The 24,701-nt window shown below is 39.6% G+C and overlaps 1 long non-coding RNA gene across 1 annotated transcript in view; it reads left to right on the forward strand.

The window, feature by feature from the left end:
- LOC141790999 (uncharacterized) overlaps positions 1-13,223 on the forward strand; it is a 97,401-nt gene extending 84,178 nt beyond the window's left edge. Inside the window, exon 3 of the long non-coding RNA XR_012598293.1 lies at positions 13,011-13,223. This is a non-coding gene — a long non-coding RNA (uncharacterized LOC141790999). The remainder of the gene's footprint in view (positions 1-13,010) is intronic.
- Positions 13,224-24,701: the final 11,478 nt, after the last annotated feature.

Raw genomic sequence — 24,701 nt, forward strand, 5'->3', positions numbered from 1 at the left:
CAGAGCTGAGAAAGGCCATTTATAAAAGGAGAATTCTCTCTTTGCCATTTGGCTCCTTGGAAGAATTCTTATTTAGAAAGAAAAAGCAATTTCTTGTGAGAAAACAGAGCTGAAAATGTAGAGTAGATGAGGGAGACTGGAATAAGTCAGTGAAGCCCACCCAGACCGGGACCCACAGGCCAGCATGGCTGTCCAAACAAAATTAAGCCTCCAGAGCTTTCGGCCTTGACATGTCAAAACATTTTGGCACCTTCAGCTTCAAGAATTTCACTGGGCAGAACAAAGATGAGAAAATGTTATTCTTAGAAATTATTAAATCGAGCTGCGTTTGGTGGCATTTTGATGGCGAAGGACACCGTCCAACGCGCACTTCAGCAGGGAAGGTTAAATGGAACCAAATGCTGCAAATGTCCCAAAAGAGAGCGATGTGGTCACTGATGAGAGAGATCAGAGGAGACTCCTCAAATCTGTTTCCCATCAAACCATTGTGCTCCAGAATCTCCAGAGACATTTTCACTGACAAGGAAAATGTGCCTAACTGCAGAGAGAAATTTAGAAATCTGCTCACCATTATCAAAGCGTGAAATCATGGTGGGACATGACTCACGGATGTGTCATGGTTTATGCTTAGAGCTCCATGCACTGTAATTTTCACACAATCATAAACCCCTTAGAAATTTCTCTCTGGCGCAAATATGATGACTGTAATGTAAGCTTTGTGTTTCATTGAAAAAATAGCCTCAACAGCCAACAGCTCAGCAGGATTTCAACATAACTCATCACACTCTTTTTAAGGAAAACATGGACTTCTTTGGCAAAAACATATAGTTATTAAAAAATGTGACTTCTGTGAAGTAATGTAACTAGATATCCTACTTAAATACCAAAGTACAGTTAGAAAAAAAACATCATATCCAAGTGCATATAAACAGTAGATGTATATAAGAGGTGATGAAAGCCTGCATAGAGAATTAACTGTTTACACTTTATCCATGTTTTTCCTCAAAGCCCTTCACTGCCATCTCGTATTCCCTCTAATAAATATTAATATTCTTCTTTTTTGTCTTTATCACCTTTTCCCCTTTCAGCGTCACCTTTAGACTGTGTCCTAGCTATTGCTGCATTAACAAAACACACAAATACAGCGACAAAACACACTGAGCAAAAAAAAACAGAAACACCTGTTATGATGCAACGCAGTGCAATCCAGAAGTCCTGCAGTGAATACTTCCACACTTTAATAGAGTGTGGAGGGACTCTAGTCTACTCAGGCAACACTTTGTGACAGAGCTTTTTATACTTCTTCATTCTTCATATGTTTGTGAAAATAAATTCTATTATTATTATCATAACTGGAGGGCTTTATCACCTTCATTAGATAGGACAGTTGCAATAAACACTGTTGCTTTGCTGGTAGAGGAGATGCTTTAAAATTATGATTTGTTTCTTTTAAATAAGGCTGTGTGTGGTACTTGTCAGTAGAAAGTGTATTACCTGATGGGGATGCTGGTCAGCTCGGCCCCTTCGTTAATACAGCAACCACAGAATCAGAGCAAAAGCTAGGCAACCAACTGCTACAGATGGAGACAACTTTACCACTTAATTTATCTAATTTAAGAAACTTTCCCCAAACACTCAAGTTTGTGTTAAGAAAATATCAGTGCTCAACTTTCTTTCTTTTGTCCTTGGATGCCACAGAAATGTGTCTCTGGGCAAGCAGTGATTTAGGACCTGAAATACCTATAAAACAATACCTTCCTGTATGAGTCTTGTGCCCACCTTTCTAAAAGAGGAGGCATTGTGCCTTTACTATGAATATTAGGTTACAAAGCTGAATGTCCATTGTAAACATGTGCAAATGTTCAAACCACCGCATATTCATGTGATGTAGACATCCCTCAATCTGTCTGTAAACTGCTCAAAACAGTTAGTCCCAAATATAAAAACACAAGTTCTTCATGAGATCTTTGTGAGATCGTCATAAGATCTTCAAGCTAAAATTGTGTCATCACGAGGGGTGTTCAATAACTCTTGTTCTTAGACCAACACCAGTACTCCCTTTTGTGTACTTTCTGATGCCGAGTACCAATACCACTTGTACTTTTGATACATAAAATTTCAATTAACTGGCTGATCATTTTGAACAGAGACAGCTCAGTCAGACTGCCATCAAGGCCAAAAAAACCACAAACAACCCTCTCTGAGTTTACAACCTGTTGTTAATAAATTAACACAAGTGCAAAATAAAACCAACACCTGTCAGAATCTAAGTAATTTTAAAAAAAACAAAAGTGCAAAATAAAACAGTTAACTGGTAACTCTTTCATGCCTCAAGTATTGGCTGCTGATATCGGCTCGAGTGCCAGTACCTGGGATCAGTACTCGCCCATCCCTAGTCATCACAAAAGGATCTCCTAACTCGTTTATGACATGTTGGAGAGTCGGGCCTCAAACACCAGGGTCTGCCCATAGCCCAGCCCCTGACAGGCCAGTCAGAGGGAAGGGGGTTTGTGGAGCAAGGAGCCTTAAAGAGACAACAGCAACAATCAAAGCATTTTAGACAGATGCTGAAATAGGCGTTTTTCGAAACACCATTGTGAGAAAAATAGTACCAAGGGGACATTAAGAAGCCTGAAAAAACAAAAAAAAGAAAATCAATTAATTGATTTAAAAAGAAAGAAAGAAAAAATAGCAGTACTCCTTTTTTAGGCTCATCAAGGATTGTAACTTGTTCATTTCATTTCAAATACAAGTTGAAGTGGACATTGCAAGTGATACAAGTTAATAGTTATGGTAAAGGTGCTAAAACATGCTAAAGAAAAGGCGAGACCAACTATTTTAAAATAGTTGAGATAAAGCAGCTGTGACTGTTGATTCGACATTGTTAAAGGATATGTCTAACTTCACGCTGATTTTGCACTGGAATGAGTGGAGGTGTTTCATTATGAAAATTCAATCTCTTGATCGCAAGATTTCACAAAAAGTAAATAAATAACCATAGCAACCATATTGATAAAAGGCTTTGGAAAAAACAACAAAGAAAATTTAAGCCCACTCTTGACTGTGTCAAGATAAAAAAAAGTCTAAAGATTTTAGTATTAAAAATTCAAGCCTGTTTCATAACCAGTCAGAAAGTCACCACACTGTGTTTGGATCAAGTATACAGACTGTTTCCGATTACATAAAGAAGATAATAGGTGAATGTTTTGTGTTCATCACTGTTACCAAACAGGAACTGATAGAGTTTGCTCCTCTGAGTCTTTGTTTGCTGTGTGAGTGTAAATACAAAGAGCCAGAAGACAATACAAAAGCACTGACGCAAACAAAAAGCCTGTTCATACACTAAAAATTCAAAAGGCATTCATAAGTGGACTCCCAATCTCCATCAGCAGCAAGGGCTTATTTTTCAGAGAGACCAATAGTTGGAGTTGTGCCTATCGAAGCAGCATCTTTATTCGGATGGAAAATGAATCCTCAAGGAACATGGCCAGGCGCTTTATTGTGTATGCAGTGTGTGGCCAGGTTCAAATTGGCAATCAATTATCCAATTAAGACTGACAGAAATGCACATCAGGAATTCCAGCCCATCAGTCCAAGCTTCTGATTGGAACACGATTAGAGGGACTTAATTAAACCCTAGGTGCTGGGTGTTTAAACATCATTTGTGCGGCGTCGGAGGGCTTGGAAAATAAAAATCTGGACTCTGGATTCTCCACACTTATCCCACATGAGGAGCAGAAAAGACATGGAAACCTTGTAAAATGTCCCTTTGATTCCCTCCAATATGCGGCCATGTTGGTTATTCAAAGAGGTGCAGGAAACAGAGGATTGTAGGATTAAAACGCATGCCCTTGGGAAGATCAGAGGAAAGAGATAAATATTTGTGAGAATTGCACAGTACAATGCAATAACAATAGCCACCATGATATTGTGCCACATTAGTCTTAAAACCATTCCCACGCTTTAGCAGCTTCTGAATAATTCAAGGACACACCACACCATGGAGAGCCGTATAAGTGTGATGTGTAGAATGAAATGCAGCTTTCTTCTTTGGAGATTCTTGGGGGGAATTTTCTTTCATGTCCAACCTCTCCTTCTCCTGTGCGGTTGTTTAGTGCCTGTATTGATTTCTGAGCTGTTTCTTCCTCCTATGTCAGACAGTGTGAAATGGAAGGCACTGCATTTTAATATTGGGTTGTGAATTAATCATTTTTTTCCTGATAGTGAAGCTCAGCTCTGTCCCTGTAGGAGAACACCTTATCACAGCAAATAGGATTCAAAGGGAGAGGAGCAGTATAATCCACAGCTAATTGGATGAAATGGCTGTGCTCTCTCCCTCCTTCCAGGGCCCGGCGTCCATGCAGCCCCCTCCACAGGGAGCTCAGAGCCACCGAAGAGGTTATTACAGTTTGTCCTTAGGGAGCATTAATACCTTAGCCCTTGTTCAGACATGCAAATAATCTAATTCAAGGTCTAGCTAATTAACAACTTAGCTACAGTAAAGATAAAGAGGCTCAATAATAAGCCTGAGCTTTTGGTAGGAGGGCAATGTACCACCTACCAAAGATACACCAATGTCACTAAAAACAGGGGGTGGACTCAAAAATTAGCAAACAACCTTGTATTTTAATGAAAAAGAAGAGCTTTAAGCAAAATAGAGAACAATTAATACCAAAAAGACTGTTACTAAAGGGAGGGTCTGTGAAGTATTACAGGAGGGTAATCTTATTTTGGGGGGTAGTTGGCGAAGGTCGGATTGAACACAGTCTAAACCTCGTCATTTGTTACTCCCCTTTAGCAGAGTCCACAACTACTTTTATCTGGGATAATGCAGAATACAAGTAAACACCTCATTTGAATTTGGCTTCTCATCTGAAAAACTGGTTAACATGTCCATAGCTCTCAGAACAAGGTGATGTGTGTTCCCGCTCCTCATACCGCTTGCCGTGTGTGTCTCTGCTCATCTGTCTGTCAGCTAACAATTCATGAAATCCTTTTGGCTTCACATTAAGATACACTATAAGTTATCCAGTCCTTCATTAATTCAATTTTAACAGAACAAATAAATAGGAATTCTTTTGGAGTTGTTTTAAGGTGAGCTTATTTATTTCACACAAAAATATGAAATGTATTGCACATAAATACAAAATATATGTCTTGTTAAATCTCTAAATAAATGCTTTTGTAACTCATGCTGTATAGCATGGCTGTTACCAAAGGGAAAGATGTGTTATAATTTCTTCAATGTGTCTTGAAGCAGTAAAAAAAAAGTCAAACCTGACACACATAACCTTCTATTTTTGTAGTAAGGGTGGTTTGTAGATAACCACCAGATTCTATCAAAAGATAAAATTCAGCAACTGGGTTGTCATAGAATATGGTTCATAGCCCAGGAAGGGAACTGCAGTTGATTCAAGTCCTCATTAGCTTTTGTTACTCATGCTTTACAGACGATGATTTAAGCACTAATACTTAAATAATGCTGAATAAATGCTAAATAGTATGTAGTTATTAAAAGTGTAACAAGCGTGGGTGTTACCTAAGGGAAAGATGTGCTACACCCAACAATAGGGGTCCATAAAGCACTCAGTAATGGTTAACTGTGGTTAAGTAATGCTTTTATGGCACTCCTATACATTTACTGATGTTTATGTCAGCTTACTGATGTTAAAGGATAACTAAATACATAATATAACTTTTAATGCTTAATAATGTATAAGTTATCACTGAACAGTAGACATTAATTAACTACTTGTTAATGCTTAACTGATGTGTTAATTAATGATGGGTAACATTTTAATGCTTAATGAACCTAGAAATAATGCTTAATAATGCCTTAACTTGTGTTAATTAAGGGACCCTTATTGTTACGTGTTACCCTTTCTTTCTTTCTTTCTTTCTTTCTTTCTTTCTTTCTTTCTTTCTTTCTTTCACTACCTGGAATCACTGCAATGGGGTAGGCATTGGGGATGCACCAATTCAGCATTTCTTGTCCTGATACTAATACCTGGGTTTTGGGTATCAACTGATACGGATACTGATCTGATATCAGTGTTAAATAATAGAGTTAGACCAATATATCGGGCCGATATTTGGACATTTATCTCTAAAGGCCATCGGCCATATTTTCTTTTAAAAAGACGATTTTTGATCCGTTGTATAAAATGACGCAATTTTTGATCAGGCACAAAAAAGATGAGCACTTCAAACTTGTGGAACCACTTGGATACATTATATACTTTTGTTCAAATTATATTAATAAGTTTAAATTTCTTTTTTGACATTTTAAGAAGAGTGTGAATGTTTACTACTGCTTGTTACATTGTGTGTTTATTCAGACAAAATATTTCATTGTTTTGAAAGCTGAATAAATGTTCAGAAGACTGGACATGGCTTGTTGTAATAGATTTCTTTTAGTTGCTCAGAAATTGCTGCGTTTCACAAAAATGTGATAAATATATATTTATTTAACAATCGGCCTGAATATCAAATTGGAAAAATCGGCTATGCATATACATCGGCTGCCCAAATTTGGAAAGCATCGGCATCGGCATCCGCCCCCAAAAAACCCATATCGGTCGACCTCTATTAAATAATAACCTGCATGCCCTACTTTGGGATAAGACTGGTGATGTTTTGAGTAAAAGGTTAAAAAAAATGAGCACATATGGAATTACTGAAGTTGATATTCATTTAAACTATAAAGTGTTGATGTTTAGTTTGGTGTAAACAATGTGTCAGAACTTACAGTTGTTAGTATTCAGTTGTTAAATTTTATACCCTGCAAACTGAGTCATGATTCAGCCTTAGTGCCTAGTTTAGATCATTCACCTTCAATACATGATCCAGCTTAGAGGGTGTGGACCAGGCCAGTACCTGATACCAGGATTGGGATCAGTGCATCCTTATGAGGCGTCAGATGGTAGTATTAACAGCATGCTTCAAAGAAAGATATTATCGATAAACTTTGGTGTAAAGTTTTACAGTGTTAAAAACATCAATGGAAGATTGTCATTTAAAATGGTCTGTAACACATGTGATGGACAAAAAGATACTGATATGACTAAAGGAAAGGCCAAAATGGCCTCATGCCAAAAGTTTCTTACTTTAGCTTTAATAACAGTAATCTTTTTAAACTATTATTATTTGTTACAGTTTTGGACTTCTGACCCCCTCTCAATGACAATATTTTTTACAACCTCTAATGAAAAATGACTGCAGTTAAAGTGTGTCAAATACCCTGCTGCTATCTTTTAGAAGAACACTGAGTGTTTATTCCATCCTGGTCAGGACTGGATTCATGTTTAAACTGTGTGTATTCGTCCCTGCCGTTAACCCTTGTAACTCACGTGCTCACAGTATGTAAAGTGATCTGGATGTGATGTTTTCAGTGAGTGATCAGATGGATATGTCAACATTTTTTTGACACTTAGCATGCTTAAGTCTAATAAGAGTTTCTCCTTGAGTGCCCATGCAGTGCACTGTGGGCACTTATTTGAATAGCCTCTGTGGGCTGTTGTCTCATAATAAGCAGCAGGAAAAAAGGGAACATGTTTTAAGGCATCTCTGGCTTTTCCAGGCTAAAATGTTAATCCCGCTTTAGCAAGGTTACATGGTCAAGGTTGCCAAATTACCAACGAGCACTAATCACCCCTGCCTTGGAGCAAGTCTGGCTCAGAAGCAAACACTGTGGAACATTGCTCCCAGCCCCCGCTGAACGCCTCGCCACTCACACACACACGCATACACACACACATGCACTCTGCGCCTTTCCTGTGTATGAAATTGTGATTTACAACGTCAATTTTCATCTGCCAATACGGAATAACTTTTCCTTAAATACATCAAATTTCCACTCCAGAGGGTCCGTGCTCGCTCTCTCTGAGGTTATGAGAAACCGTATACACTGCACATACTATACATATATAAGATTTGAACATTTAGATCGCTGACCTTTATAAACTGCAGCATTACCATCATAAGAGGATCACTGTAAACTATATCTGATCCATTTCAGATGGGGAAATGTGCTCAGATCTGTGTCTGTGTTCTGATTCGTTTTAAATTGAGTGTGAAAAACAGTGAAAATGTTGTCATCCATGAGAAAAGGATTGACATTTAGAAAAGAAAAAACTAACTAACTCAAGTTGTACTGTTTTTGACAGGTTCAAAGAGGGCAGTAACAACATATTAAAATCTGACATATATTCTCAGATATGTAATGTGCAAATAATCTATGCAGAGAGTTTTATCCTAAGTGTTTGTCTGTGACTATGTGTATACATTGCTCTCTCCTAACCTGTGAAATAATAACAGAGAAAGTAATACAATGTTTTTCCGGGTTTCACTCACTAGCTGTGATGAAGTTTATAATTTCTTCAATATGTTGTGAAGCAGTAAAAAAGTCAAACCTGGCACACATAACCTTCTTTTTTGTAGTAAGGGTGGTTTGTAGATTACCACCAGATTCCATCAAAAGATGAAATTCAGCAACTGGATTGTCATAGAATACGGTTCATGTCCCAGAAAGGGAACTGTATTTGATTCAAGTCCTAGGACAATTCAGCCTGAACCATTATGTTTTTCATGCATCTTCAATAACATAATGCCAACACATAATAAAGTTTGTATGTTCTTATAACCTTTGATACCTTTTTAGATTTCTCGTGTCAAATTTTGCCGTTCTTCACTAGTAGGACTTTTTTAGTTGACCATACAGAAAAGTAAGAAGCAGTGCAGTTAACTGCTTTCCTTAAAGAAAGTGATGGCAATTTACCTTATACCTAAATATGATCCAATGATACTGTTACTGTCACTGTCCTGCTCCAAACAGGAAACAAGAGGAGGAGATCATTGATAACGCTTGTGCATAATATTGTAAAATCTGGGGGGTTTATGATACAATAGGACACCATACGCTACGATACCATGCAACACGAGACCATAAGCTTTGATAAGACTCAAAATGCTGGCTTCATAACACACCTTTTAAGTAATTTTGGTGTAGGGACCCAGTTCATGTTCAACCTTTACATAATAAAATTTTTGTTTTTCATTCAACAAAGCTGCTTTTATTACAACAATATGCAAAAACAAAACAAAAAAAACAAACATTACAGCCAGATGACAAAGGTAGAGGACTTAGGGCCAATCCCAATTCAACCCTTTAGCCCTTGGTTTTGCGCATGCATATCTAGTAAATTGGAAGGGGAAGAGCTGCACATCCCTTCAAAACAAATACAAACCAGGACCTCACTTGAAACCAAGGGGTATGACGAATTTCCTGTGATATCAATATTTCCTTATCAGATATCCAATCTTTTGCTGCTCCACGTAAATATTTGCCATGTTTTGCTAGTTGTATTTTAAGATTGCGTCAGTAATCACTCATTATATTGATCTAGTTAATGCTGCTTTAGCTACAGCTATAGCTAATAGTAGCTACACCAGTGTCAGAGCAGGATGACAAATTCACAGCTAACGGACTTCACTACAGTGAACTGCATTTCATGAATAATTAGAAAGATAAGCTGCATTCAGGAGCTGCATTAGCTACAAAAGCTATGAAAGGCGAATGTTACAGTTTTCAGAAGCTACATAATATAGCTCCTGAATACTGTAAGTTAGCCAAACCTTCACTTTTCGTGGCTTAGCTGTCTTATCACTTATGTAATGCAGTACATCATTGTGAAGCCTGTTTGCTGTGAGTTAATCACCTTAATCAAACATGGTTTTATCATCACTTACTAAAAATGTGTTCGGTTCGGAAGTGAACAAACAGTCGCTCTGCCTACGACAGCCAGCGAGTGTCTGGGGGGGTGATGACGTAGCAGAGATTGAGTGGTGTCTCGTTTCTAAGCGACGACTATTTTTCACCTCTTTATCTTGGCCCTATAAACAGAAGGTCAAGGAGAAGAGGTAAGACGAAGGGGAAGGGTACAGGGTGACAATTGGAATTGGCCCTTCAGGTATCATCACTAGTGAAAAGTGTTGAACATAAAAGCATCCTCAGGAGAGCCATCAGCCCCCATGTTGTAGTTAAATGTCATAAAGTTATCTGGGACGTCTCCTTCTCCTGTTACCTGCAGGAGTTGTGGAGTTCATTGATACTGAATTGTCAACTTTAATGGAATGGAGACATAAAAAAGAAAAAAAAAAGAATCTGTATTTATGTTGGAAACTGGACATGGATCATCAGCTCTGAGGTCTTCATCCACTGCCATCCTTGTCTGTACGTCTCTCATTAGCTACAGATGTAAGAAACATAATGTTGTCAATCAAGAGACGTCAAAAGCAGGTGGGGCCCTCTGCTGTTTAAGAAGGGTATCACAATTTAATTTTCATCTCACCAAATAAAATCACGTTTTATATATGTATGTTCTAATGAGGTACAGCCACTTCTCCTGTCGTTCATATTCAACAGTGACCTCTTAAACATTTAGACACATTTCCACATTACAATAATGTATAATACTTTCACGAGACCCAGTCTTACAGTGGACTGATCCTGCTTTAAAGAAGTGTAACATTAATCCAATTAGTCAAGAATTAGTCTGCCCAAAATGTATTAAATTTGCAATCAAATATGGTCTCAGACCAATGTTCTTCTGCCTCTCCAAGTTTGATGCTGATAGCTAAAATAAACCAAAGCACAAAGTTACTTTTTGATCCATTCAGCCTTACATGGAAATAAAACTTCACCCTTCATCTTCTGAGACCTGAGAGCTTGGTGATCAGTTATGAGTCCAAAACACAGAACATTACGCTTCTGTTTCTATACATGTATTCTTTAATATTTTCTAAAGATAAATGAGGATGTAAAGATGTTATTTAAAAGAAAAAAAATATTTTCCAACACAGAGAGTGATCATTTGGAGATCTGTCAGTCATCACTGTTTCTCATGGCATGACACATTAATAGACAAGGCAATAATCCCCACATAATAAGCATGTTATAGTGTGCTTAGCAGTATGTCTGCTAGTTCCACTTATTAAAAAGAGTATTATTACAAAGGGTTAATGAAAGTATAGCATAAAATATGGTATAGCAAGTGTTAGAGTCCAATCACTCTTTTTAATAGCTTTGTAGCGGCCAGAAAATCAAGTATTCATGAAGATTGAGGAAGATGATCCAGTGAACTTCAATTTAATTGGTGCAAATTAAAACAATCCATCTTTCGCAGCTGTCTATCTATCTGCTATCACCACTTCATTGCTCGTCTTGCACCTTGATTACAATTATCTTTTAATAGCAAAACTTGTCAGCAATTTCTCTCCCTTCTGATTTACGTGGCGGCCCAACACAGCGTTGTTCCACTCGTATAACTCATGTTTTAGTGTAATGCAGAGTGAGCCTCCACTGGGCAGACGCAAGATGTATTGACACCATCACCTCATATCTGCTGGGTGCTATGACATATGGCAAACTGTCTCTCTGCAGCACGCACCGCAATCCTTCCCTCATTCATACAAAAAGAGCTTGTTTGCATGCTGGGGCCTCTGGCCCCCGTAGACCACCCTCAGAGTGAAGTACATCAATGGATTACAAAATAAATGCATATGCAGACACTATTTTTTGCAGTGTCCAATAATGGTTCCAGGCAATTAGACGGAGAGATGACACTCTGACTTTTAATTTGGGACAAAGTGATCTCTCTTCCTCTTTCATTCTCCCCTGCCTCACCTGATGTGCTGAGCTCAGGCCTTTCCAAAGATACATGGCTGTAGTCTTATTTTATCATAAAATGGGATCTTGCCATTTCAAAGCGATGACTGGATGTTTGAGTGCTTGTCTTAAGTGACTTAGATTTCATAGATGACACTGGTGGCGGTGCTTTGGGAATGGAAGGCATCGATAGCTGTTGGGCTAAGCAGAATAAATTGTGTTTTACAAGATGCAAGTAAAACAACAGATGAAAACACAATCAAATAATGAGAGCGGGGGAAAAGCTGCTTTGTATTCATTTTACTCCTCTGGCTCTCTGAAGCCAAACATTGCTCTGATTCCTTAAAAACCAAACCTAAGTACACTTCTGCATTCGATTGTAACATCCAAGTGAGGCCAGTGTGAGTGTCAGAACAGCTTTCATTAGAAAAAAAGAAATATTTTGTTTGATTCTTCCTCCTAAAGTATCAGCAGCAGACTCATTGTTACGGCAATAAAACATCAAGAGTCTGAGAGTTTCAGCATTTGGAATTGCTGGACATTACAACAAACGAGCCATGCATGGGCAATAATCAACAGAGAGACGGATAAAAACAAAGCAAACATTCATATTTTATGAAACTTCATATCAAGAAATGTGATCAATGGGAGAAAAAGCTTTGCTCTCCACTATTTTATTGCTAATAATGATTCACTTACCAGACATTATAGATGCATTATGCTCGCATGATTCCTTATAAAGTGGACAATTAAAGAAGGTGCTTTAGGAAGCAAGACTATAAATGCAAAGAAGAAGATATATATGATAGAAATGTTGATGAATTTTTGTTAACTCTCCTTGTCAAGTGTTCCCCTCACTCAAAGAGGAGAAAGAAATCTGTGTATGCTTTGGGGAATTGTTTGGCCGTTTCCACTATGCCCCAAATAAACTTGGATGTTCTCCATCCATCAGTTGACTACATGGAGAGCTGACCTGTCATAAATTCACTCTGTGGGGATGATGACAGGGCCGGAGCCAATCTTCATGAAAGAAAAAAAAAATGGCACCAGGTCCCCATCCCCCCCACACTCTCTGAGCCCCCGTCCAACCCCAACTCACCCTTTACCCTCAGCACTGGAGCACCCTCGCTCCCTATCTTCCTGCCTATCTCTCTCCCTCTCTGCTCCAACCGGGCTCTCTCTCCCCCTTTTCTCTCCATGGGTAAGCAGGTAATCATGAGCTGTCACAGAAAGGTGACCCATTAATGTGATGGATACGGTGTGAAAAACAAATGGTGTGAAACGTGTGGATTGCTGTCCTTACTGCACCTTGGCCTTTTGTTCTGTCATATCAATATCCACACAGGGCCTCATTACACCGCTGCACTACACAATGAGTGGAGCGCCAGGGTCAAGACTGCGCCACGCTCCCTTTGACTGGCTGCGACTGGGCTTTTCAGCTCAAGCCTCACCCCAAAGGACTCCCAGGTAAACAGGAAGAGGGCGGCCTCTGGAGCAGCAGACAGCACGCATCATCCCAGACCAAATAAGCAAGCCCCTCCACAGTCCTGAATCCATCAGGGGCCCTGACTGTGCTGCCTGAATACATCTGCAGACAATACTGACAGTAGATATGTGGAGGAAGGATTTAGTCCTTGGTGAAATAAAAACTGGTCTTTGTGTCTATCTTATTTTGAATTTTTCAAACAATGGGTGCTTCAATTGTTGGTCAGCCTCAATATAATACATGTTGAATGGCTAGTTAACCATATTATATACATATGGTTTGTAAGGATAAATAAGCAGCCACCAGGATGTCGCCAAATATTGTGTGGACCCTCAAGTTTTTCATCAATTGACACCATCTTGAATATTTCTGAGCCAGAAGTGACATGAAGTGACCATATATGGACGTTATGACTGATTGCTGTTGTATCCCTAACCTTGGTAACAGGCTGCCATGATCGCAGCCTCTCAGTCACAGCTCACCACACCCTGAAGCATTCTGTAGCTTTAACTCCAAATGGGGCCATAGTTTACAAAGTGGACATCATGCTATCTTAAAGAAGACCTGGAACTAGCAAATGAGACTTTGAACCTGTTGAAAAATGTTTGGTTTGATAGTATATCAACTGGGAAGCTTTTTTTTTTTTTTTTGTGCAATTTAGGAATCTATTAATAAGGGGGAAAATGATTCCCTCTGGAATCATAGCTTTTAAGTTTTACAACTTGTAATAGATTTGAAACCTTTTAGAAAGATATTTTTTTTAGTTGTTTATTTTTTTTTTAGCTTCTGCGGCTTTTGGTCACAGTTGCAGTAAGAGGAGTGTCAGTCCTGGCTAGCCTGTTTTGCTGCTAACATTAGCAACCATCGATAAAGATATGTTAATAGAGCAGCAAGAAATAACGCAACAAAATAAAAAAACAAAAAAATAAGAACTAACATAATGTATCACATATTCAGTTCAGCTCACTCCAGTGAGAGTTATTAACTTGGAGGACACTTCAAATCTCTGATCTTACATTCTTCTAGGTGTTTAAAGAAGTAAAACAGGGACCACCACCAGCACACTATCTCACTTAACCTCTTTATAAAATCCCTGATGATTGTAGGCAAATGTAAAAATATGAAGTTCTGTTGCCCGGTTCATTCCAGTAGACTTGCAGCCCTATATGTTGTTAGTAGGAATATTCTCCACTGGTATGTGTGAGAACTCACAAAAGAGTCTCTACTTTCACAGTTGTGTAGTATACTTTTTATACTATACTCTCTTTTCTTATTACTGATGTTTACTGTAGCATCTTAGACTTCTGAGCATCATAATTTTACTTCTCTGTATGTGTTACACATATTGCAGGCAGTATTAACAATACTATCTCAAACCTCAGACCTAACTAACTTGTAAACATGTTTTTTTTCTGCTGTGAAAATGGTAATTCTAATATGACTGTTAATGAAGTAACACTGGCATTTGGGGTCAGCCTCAAGTGGACACTTGAGGAACTGCAGATTTTTTCATTTCAGCCCTGGCTTCATTTTTTTAACCCTGAAAGTAGCTTCTTGATTCTGCCTCTCGTCCCCTCATACAGACTGTTTTATTTTGTAAAAATCTTCTATCACAAAGAAACCGATCACTTCTGTGACAAAGTGTGTATTCTTACACTAAAATCTCTTCATAAGTATTGAGTTTGGTGTTAACATACTTGTGCACAACCTTCGGAGTCCGTCCTGCAAAATGATCAATAGAATGAGCATTTGTAGCTCATTCTACATGAAAGACTTAAAGTGGCCAAACTAGAGACTAGGTCCATGGCTTTACATCATATATACAAGATAAAAAACACCTATTTGTTGAATACATGCTGGTGCTTTTGATGCTATAGAAATCCTTTTTTTTCCTGCAGACTTTCACATCCCCTGCCTATAGATCACATTTTCCCGGACAATGGCAGGTCACATCCTGATAATTGAAACTCTACATTGCCAGACTGTGTGTGAACAGCAGCAAAAGAATCAATAAATGGGACTTATATGAATGTGTATGGACTTCTAGATTGCTTCAGGCATATTGTAAGATGGGCACTTAGATTTTCAAAGAGCTATACTGCCAGTCAAGGTCAGAGGGGGAAGCAGTGAGGAGCTACTGTATCACCGTCCTGGTCTAACCCTGTACTGTCCATTATATCCCCCATCAGCTGGTCAAGCACATATTAAAGACTGAGGCTAATTCCACTGCCAGGACCTGTGCTCCACCAAGTAACAGATAATCGCCAATTAAGAAATATTATGGATCACAATCAATTGATTTTATGTGCAGGGTATGGACTCTGGAGCGTTGTTCGTTAGGCTACTGAGTTGAGATATAGGCTGTTTCATGCAGGTCAGTTTTGATATGATCCATTCAAATCCTCATCCAAAGAATTACATTTTTTAATGGCAGAGGCTGGAAATGGTTCCCCCTGTCCAGTCATCCAGTAGAGGTGAAAAACACTGCACCAGTCTGTACATGTAAGCCAGAACAGGGGATGTCGATACAGCTTCTGTGTTCCCCCTGAGGTCTACAGTGGTGGTCTAGTGGACACCTCAGATGAAACGCTGGAGACTCTATTAAGGACAGTGGTTACGGGCCACAGACTAATCTACTATGACAAACTGGAGGTGTCCTGTTATTTCCAGACCCTGTGATGAATCGCGGGCTGGAGTCCCCCATGCTGTCATGTCAGAGTGGAGCTGAAACAGATTGAGAGGGAGCTGACAGCAGATTGATGTCGCAGGCTTCTTGTCTCTCCTCTAAAACCCACAGAATCAGTCCATTAGCCCTCCTCCCATTTGACTATCATTTTACACAGGCAGCTGCCCCCACGTTCAGATCTTAAACTCATCCAGTGTACCAGTTAAGGCTTTATTTGTTAGCCTGATTTATACATTTACTAATCATGACTGGACGTTTTCATATATTTTTTCACTGGTTTCATTTACAATAATTGCAACTTGTGCTTCTGTCATCCTTCACTTGTCTTAAAACTTTTTTGTACTATTTTTTGTTACAGGTCTTTTTCTTGAATATATCTGATTAATTGAAGGATACAGTATTGTAGGAGCAGATTATGAATGGGGTTGTTTATATTTGTGTTTGTTTGTAATTGAGGTAATTAAGGGTGAAATTCTTTATAGGGTCAGAGCCTTGTTGGTGTGGGTAGGTGTTTCATGCTGCTGAGGCAGCATGGTGCTGTGGGAGGGTGATCAAACAGTGGTAATTGCATTTCACGCGTTGAATGTTTGTTATGTAAAAGAAATCGATTGATCACTGAAAAAGCAAACAAAACGTGGAGTTCTGTTCATCTAACGGCAAAATTCAACTCGTCAGGTATTATCCAGGTGTAGCGCCTCAGTGGCATAAAGCAGTGACTTTGCCTCTACAACTATCATAATACCTTTGATTTTTTATACGTGATTGCAGTGCCAGGGTTTTTAGGTGTGCACCAATTCATACTGGATGCGGCTGTATGAAGAAGTGACTCTTAGACTGTATCATCAATAGTTATCGAGAACATAACTTTTGAAAATGTGCGCTTGTACCGACTAATAATGCAGATTGTTTCTTTTGTAGTTTTTAGCAAAATGTAAAGGTACGTTCCCATGAGGAAACTAGTAAAACAAAACAACTTATGTGAGGCGTTTCAACAACCATTGCCATTCTTTTTTCATCTTTGAGAAGAATTTAAGGTTTCACTGCCTTTAGTTGTTTACTTCCTGTGGCCAAAAGACCATAGCCAATCATATGAGACCTGGACTGTAGATGTTTTATGTGTGAATTAGGGTTAAGATTTGGAAGTTTGACCCTTGCTACAGATATAACGACTGAATCCTAGTTTCTCATGTTAAACTAGGGTTTAGTAGTTATGTCTGTAGCTAGAGTCTACCTGCTGAATTATACTATAAAAGGTTGAACCACAAATGAATGATATTCACTTTTTTGGAATTTCATATGACACCTCTTTTATTAGCTGAGCCATCTTTATGTATGCTTATCTAAGGGAATGACCAGAACTGGTCAGACACACTGTAAAAAAAAAAAAACATTATGTTTTTATATCCACTGCACAAACAAATAATAGTTGCAACTTATTTAGTATTCATTATTGTTGTTTTTTATTCTTTTGAACTCTTGGCTGTGCTTTGCTAACTGTTTCCATCTGTTTATAGTCTGTTTTTACTCATTGTTCCAACTAAGAGCTGTAGCCCTGAAATTAGCATACTAGCGTGAGTATTATTAATTATCTCTCATTAGATTAATGAAAATTTAAGTTTTTCTTTACTATTTTATTCTATTCATCCTAAAACCAAAAGGTGTGTCTTACATTGAACTTTTTATGGGTGGTGGTGTCGAGTTGAAAGCTCCCAGGTAACATTTATTCAATGCATTAAAAATGTGGCAAGTTAAGACCGTTTGATTCATAATGCATGCCTCATCCAAAGACAGTGATCATGTTGTTAACTGTCCTCTGCTTTCTTTTTGGTGCAAACCCTGATCATGTCAGGAGGCTATCAGTCCAAGTTATTTACACTGACAATAGTGGGAATCTTATCGTTAATGGACAACTGAATGCAGTGACAGCACTCCATAGTGGGTCCTGTTGTGTCTATCTATACCCCCCCCCTCATCCTCCCCGCCCCTCTCTCCCTGCGATGACCGCATCCCCGCCGTAATGTACCTGTGTGTGTGAAGGACACCCCGACCGGCAGGGCTATCACAGACACAATCTCACAGCACTTTAATAACTTTGAGAGCGGTCAGCACCCTGCGCTTTAATAACACTCCCTGTCAGCTCACCCCACACTGCGCAAAATTGTCTCGTTGGAATTCTTTATGGTGGAGGCCAAAGAACTCTGGTGATGGGGATGGAATATAGCCACGATCACGCCGCTTCTACCTCTAAATGGCTTTCCAAGAGTATGTTTTTATCTTTGGCTCAAAACAAACAGGAGAGCAGACAGGCGCTTGCTTTATGACGCAGCAATAAGCTTTTAAAATCAGCAGTCGTCTTTGGACAAAAAAAATATAAAATTGTAGGCGTTTTTGAAGAGCTCGGCTAAAGTTCACACAGTGACTCACAGAGAAAATGTGAGATCTGTTGAATGCACGCAGGACATTTTACTGCAGAAACCTCCCTTCAGTTGTAGTAATTAATAGGTTAAAGAACAGAGGTGAGTGATGCTAAATGTGTAGGATGTTTTTCTGCTGATCTGTTGTTTTTGGTTCCAAAAACTCAAGTTGAGTTACACACGCTCACATGATTCATCTACAATTATAAGTACAGGGTCTGAGTTGCAATCACATCACATGATCTCCAGAAAGTGAAACATTTTCAGTTTGTGTCTTCTTTTTCTGTCGGAGTCCCTGGTGTAGCTTCACTGTCCTTATCATTATGCAAATATTTGATTTTCTGTTAAGGAACATCACAGCTAGTAGCTTCACAACTGCTGCATGTTTATCTCCAGTATACATATTAAAGGAAAATTCCAGCTGAGCATGTGAAGTGTAAATCACCCCGTGCTGAACACAGTATGCAGCGGCTGTGTTTCTGAGCTAATGATGGGCTCAGGCTCTGTTTTGGTGATGCGTCTGAGATTATAGCTCTCTCCTGCAGCAGTGCTGCTGCGTTCCTGGTCATCACTGCCTAGTACTGCTGATTAACATAATCAGCCAACATTAGTTATTCATGTGATGTGCAGAAGCGCTTGGGGGTCAAATCTTTGCCCTGTCTAATAACCTATGTTAAATATTAAAGAAGTACATGGGCTGCCTGATTTACATGCCTCTCATCCTGCCTTTGGTTGCACAAGTAGCTGGAAAAAAAATCACTCCAGGCCTGTGGTCCATTACTTGGACCAAAGAATAACACACAGTGTGCTGGAAATTCTTTGCTTTGAAGATCTGGGGACACACTGGTGTAATCTCACAATGTACAACTGTTAGCAATACGCATTAATGTGAAAACGCGGACATTCATGTAAACTGAGCATGTGATAATTTCACATTCTGCACCCAGAGGAAACCATCATTTCCTTTCACAATCCCTCTGTCTGTGAATGTTTGAGCAGTATAAGAGTTTTTTCTGCTCTGCTTCATCTGACCATCTGACAGAGAAGGACCCCACTGGGCATGCATGGACTGACTTGCTGCGTCTTTATGCCTCACATTTCTTGATTAAGAACAATGAGCGGGGAGGCTAGCCAAGCGTCAAGCTGCCTGTGTTGGGTGAGCTGTGCGCCGGGTGGAGGGTGGGCAGGGGAGACCCCATGGGCTGCAGAGAAGGAGGCCGGGGTTGAACCCTGAGGAAGTCATTAGCAGACCAGTGACCTCACTGGTGCAGAGCTGAAAAAAAGCTGCCCACTGGCATGATGTCATACTTCACATGTCAACCCTCATCACAGCCATGCAGTGAAGGGTCTGAAAGTGTAAAAACTACAGCAGGCACCTGGCAGCTGTACCTCCAACAGAAGAGCGTCACCTGTGGTGGTTTATCCTGTAACAATGACAGCCACTGAGCTGAACCAGGGCCAGTAATGTAAAGTGTATCCAGTGTCTTAGGCTGTATAAATGCTATGCACCAGGTTTTATGGGTGATATAAAGAAATTTGCCTGTTACTCAGCTATAAACAGCAGAAGTAGAAAAAAAATCTATTTTTCTTAGTGTTTATAAAACTTACAAAGCTAAATCATTCGAGCTTCAAAACACTTTTAAAGGCTATTACATACCTGGTAGTCTTTATTTCAGAGACTCAGCTGTTCTCTGTGGGAGTTATAAAAGTCTCCAGCCTTACAAAATAAATACAAACACAGCTATAGCAGCAGGTGGATCACAGAGGTGGCACTATACTCCAATTCCAGATTGGGCCTTTAATGACAACTTACACAGTGGAAGTGAATGGATGCACAATTTATCACCCATACTCCCTCACCCTGTAGGACCAGGAGGACCAAGCGTGGAGACTAATGAACTGCAAACACTCCTCCAGGCTTCCCTTTGTAATGATGGAACTACTCAGGGTTTTCTCTTTTCTTTCTTTCTGTCTTTTCTTTTTTTTTTAATTTGCTCCTTAAGAAAATAACAATCCTCCTCGGTCCTGCTCATTACTGCTGGGCTGTGGTGACCATTAGGAAATGAAAATAACTTTGCTCATTTTGTGGAAAGCAGAGGCCTTTAGGCTGAGGGTCTGTGTAAAGAATTGAATTTCTAAATATAACTTCAGTGCTCACAGGCTGCTTCGCTCCCACATAAAGAAATAGTGTGATGGGCTAGTTTACAAGGGGCCTAAATTGCAAATAGAATAATTGTTTTGTCCAAAGCAATAAATAAGAGATTTAAATCTAAGTATGAAAAATAGAAATACATAATGCCTCTTTCCTTTTCACAGGCAAAACAAACCCTACTGTGCGTGACTACCTAAGTGAGAGAGAATTATGGGTAATCTGAGGCAAAAATGGTCCCAGTTGTTTTTAGCCTGGTGGATAAAGCTTGTGAGCAGCCATGGTGGATAACTTTAAATGAACGGCACAGTCCCCCGAAAGTTAGGATGCTGTGAAAAACGTTATTGGTTGGCAGGACATTTAAGCCTATGGTTAACTGAGAGTGGAAGACAATACACAAGAATGTTCAAACTAAACTAAACTTAAATATTATCTATCCCATTTTTGACTGAGACTGGATATAAGCTGCTCTTTAGTTTAGGGTCTCCTTTGTTGTTGCTGTTGTTGTTGTTTTTAATGATGCCAAGAATTTTTTTAAATGACAAGTCAGGACTAAAGGCAGGCCAGTTTAGCCCAGTCTCCACTCAGATCCATGCTGTTGTAATGCAAACACTGTCTTGCTGAAATATGTTAGGTATTAATTAGGGATGGGTACCAATAATGGGGTTTTCGCCGTCGACCCCATTATTTGAGTATCATTTTGTTATTTGCACACCTGTGCAATCGCTGCTTTTGGCGACATAACTTTAACACACACAGCATTACATGTGTGACTCACCTTTTTGTCTTAGCCAAACGGAATATACAAACGTGTGACTGTTCCGGCCACAGCTTCAGCACTTGAGCCAGATTTCAGCTAAAACAACTGTTTTACGGCAGCTCCAGCAACTCTCTCAGAACATGTTATCACACCAAAAAAAGAAGCATAACAAACGCAGAACTATCTGCTACACCTGCGACACGTTGGTCAAGAAAAGCAATGTCTGGACTTTGACAAAATCATGAAGTTGATGTGCAGTACAAGATGTGTGGCGTTCAACTTCCATGCCACAGATTGACTACTTATGCTTAACCACATGCACTCAAAGCACAAGGAGAAAACAGGAAAGACAGGCAGTCTCGCATCATGTCGATTTCTAGCCCTGTTAGCATGTCATTTTGACAAAACCAGAGCAGAGAAAATTTGCCTACAAATAACTAAAATGGTAACTGGAGATACTCCCATTAAGTATTGTGGAAGGTCAAGGTTTCAGAGAACTGATGACATTTGTCAAGCCTGAGTACAAGCCACCGCCATGGAGAACAACATCTACAAGAGTCGAAAAGATGTATGTAAAGACTTAAGTTACAGTCTGGGAGGTCTGCGTCCAACAGACCTGTGTGTTGTTTCCACAGATCTCATGATTGTGTTCTGTTTCATCACATTTTATGGGCCCAGAAAAGTCACTGGTGTTTCCTGATCAGGCTTACACTTGGTTTCCGTCTCCATGATACAGTTTTAACCTCCATTTGTGGATGAAGCAATAAATTTTGTTTACAGACTTGAGCCAATGCAGTGATTTCCACTACAGAGTCATATCTGTTTTTGATGACCAGGGTCATCCAGTTCTGGTTTTGCCCCTCACCACTGTTGTGGATAATTTCTCCAGATTCTCTGTATCTTTGGTAAAGTCACAAACTAAAGGGGATAAAATCACAGAGTTTTTGCAGTTCTTCACCGAGGAATTTGTTCTGACGAGACACGTTAGAAGAAAAAGTGGGAAGAGGTACACCATTACTCTCTGGGAAGCCCTTTTTATACTCAGCCAGGTTACCAACCTGTTACATATTAACCAGATTAAATGGAGGATGTCCTTTTTTAAAGTTTAACTCAAAGTTTTCATTACCTAAAGGCCCGTTCACATCTTTTCTTGAACGTTTTGCTGGCGGTTAGTTTGAAACGAGTTGTTCTTTTCACAATATTCTTTAGCATTCTTCACTCTGACACCACCTCCATCAGAAAGTCAAGCTTGTAGTGAGCTACTGTTCAGAGGGGACGTGAGTGAGTGTGCTTAATGAGTCTACGTTGAAGTTGAAGTAACAATATGAATTTTATGTTCATGTGTGTAGTTGTACTACTTGTACAGCTCAGATGTATTTGCAAAGACTATACCGTGGGGATATAACAAAACTCACTCTGCCTCTGTACCCTAAACCACACCACCATAATAACTTCAACCTTTAGGCTCCACCTTCAGTCTGTGCCTTCATAGAGACAGTGAGGTATAACGATAAAAGAGGCTATAGAGAAGGGACAGGAAAACAGACTTTCTTATGCGAGTTTGCAGAGCTTGACCTCCATATTTGCCAAGGTGCTGCTGGATTTTTCATAAATTCACATCACAAAATAATGCTCTTTTTGTTTGTGTATCTCTAAGCCACCCACAATTGTCTGAGATTCGGCTAATCCTTGAAATCCTCAGCAGTAAACTGGTCTAGATGGAGCATTTTCAAGTATGAGTACTCGCTATCAGTGATGTCATAAGTCCCCCCACGACATGTCAGGCAGCGAAAACCCTGAAAGTGTGCTGTTTGGATAGAAAGCATGAGGTCTGTTGTATTGCATGTGGGTCGCTTTCATATTTAACACGATACGGTACTGATGCCTGCTACCTGGCAATTGGTAGCGGTACTCAACGGTACCAATTTGCTGTACTTTTTTGTGTGTTAGTGTGGTAGTAAATATTAATTTGTTTAATGATATAACTCATAGTTATTCAATTGTACAAATTTATTTCTCAATTTATAAACTTGCAATGCTTTATTTATGTCCAGCATGGAAACATGCCCACTCTTTCACTCTCTCATAGTCACAAATGTGCATTTAGGTACCTGAACATGGTACCTTTTGATTCCATGTGAATCGGTACTGAGTACTACAGACAGAATTCAATTGGTACCTATAAAAGTACCTAATTCAGTACCCATCCCTAATTGCATAACCTGTAAAGGTGCAAAAACTTGTAATTTTGCAGTACAGAGGTGAGCTTAACAAGAGAGAAATGCATTGTAGCTTATTGTTACAGTCTGTTACAGGAGATATGACTTTAAATTAAACAACCTGACTTACTGAAGTCAACCAACATGTGCTTTAACTCTTAAGAATGCTACTTTATATTGTTTGAATAGAAAGGATGATTCCCCCAAGCTAGTATTCTTTTGCATTTCCATCTTAAAAGCAAATTAGGTTGGAGCTTTAAAGAGAAAAACTCAGAGAAAACCCAAAAGAGAACCAGGGAGCAGTTTCTTTCCCAGTCCAGTTTGAATTCATTGGCTTTAACAGAGTGACACTGCACTGAATCTGCCCTTGTCAATACATGTGCTGAGATTTGTTTCGTGCTGTGTTAAGGGAACATGGCACACAAGCACAGAGTCTCAAGGCGCTCGTACTCCATCGATTCTCTCACTCCAAACACAAATGTGGTGGCAAGCCTGCTGCATTTGGCAGAGACCAATGTCCGGTGGTTACTGGATGAATGGGCCACAATATTGCACTGAGTGAGTGCACTCCCACACCGAGGCTGGACTGCTGTTTAAATCAAGCGGGCGGTCACACTCGATGTGTACATCACCACTGAGGCATGGTGAGCAATGAGACGCCTGTACAAGGCCCCTGCTGGCCTATTGCAGGGCTGGACTGCTGAGGCCCCTGGGCTGCCTAATCAAATCTGAAACCATCACATTCGCTAGGCTCTCAGGCGAGGATGCATGTTAAAAAAAGGGAAAAAAGACTACAGCGCCAATCATACCCCTCCCCCGCTGCTCTTAAATACCACCATTAGGAAGACATTACAAAGGAATATATTAGGTTTTCATTTCTTTCTCTCAGTTTCCCTTCAGAAAACAGCTCTGTGGTCTCACAGCGTTCAGAGGAATCTCAGACCTTCCTGCAGCAGTCGATCCACTCAGTGAAAAACACTTGTGATGTACAGTACCCTATCTCTATCATCAACCATAAGCAGCTGATAACAACAATCTCTAACTTTCCAGACCTATGAAATTGATGTGTTTATTTAGCGTGTCCAAGCCCAGGCAGAGCAGTAATAGCCTTGTCGAGGGGGTGAAGATGGAATCCCGTCGCTTTACCATCGATGTAGGATAATGGCTTCCTTTGATGGAGATTTGGGCCATCCAAACATAATTAGGCAAGCGTGAACAATGATCTCCATAAAGTGCAGAGTACTAATTAAAACAGTTCAGCTTTACAGCATTTCAAACATGACAATAAAAATAACAAGAGGACCCAAATGGATTGCACACTG

Source organism: Halichoeres trimaculatus, unplaced genomic scaffold, assembly GCF_033239565.1.
Source record: "Halichoeres trimaculatus isolate MK-OKI-2021-1 unplaced genomic scaffold, fHalTri1.1 fHalTri1_scaffold_5, whole genome shotgun sequence".
Classification (NCBI taxonomy): Eukaryota; Metazoa; Chordata; class Actinopteri; order Labriformes; family Labridae; genus Halichoeres; species Halichoeres trimaculatus.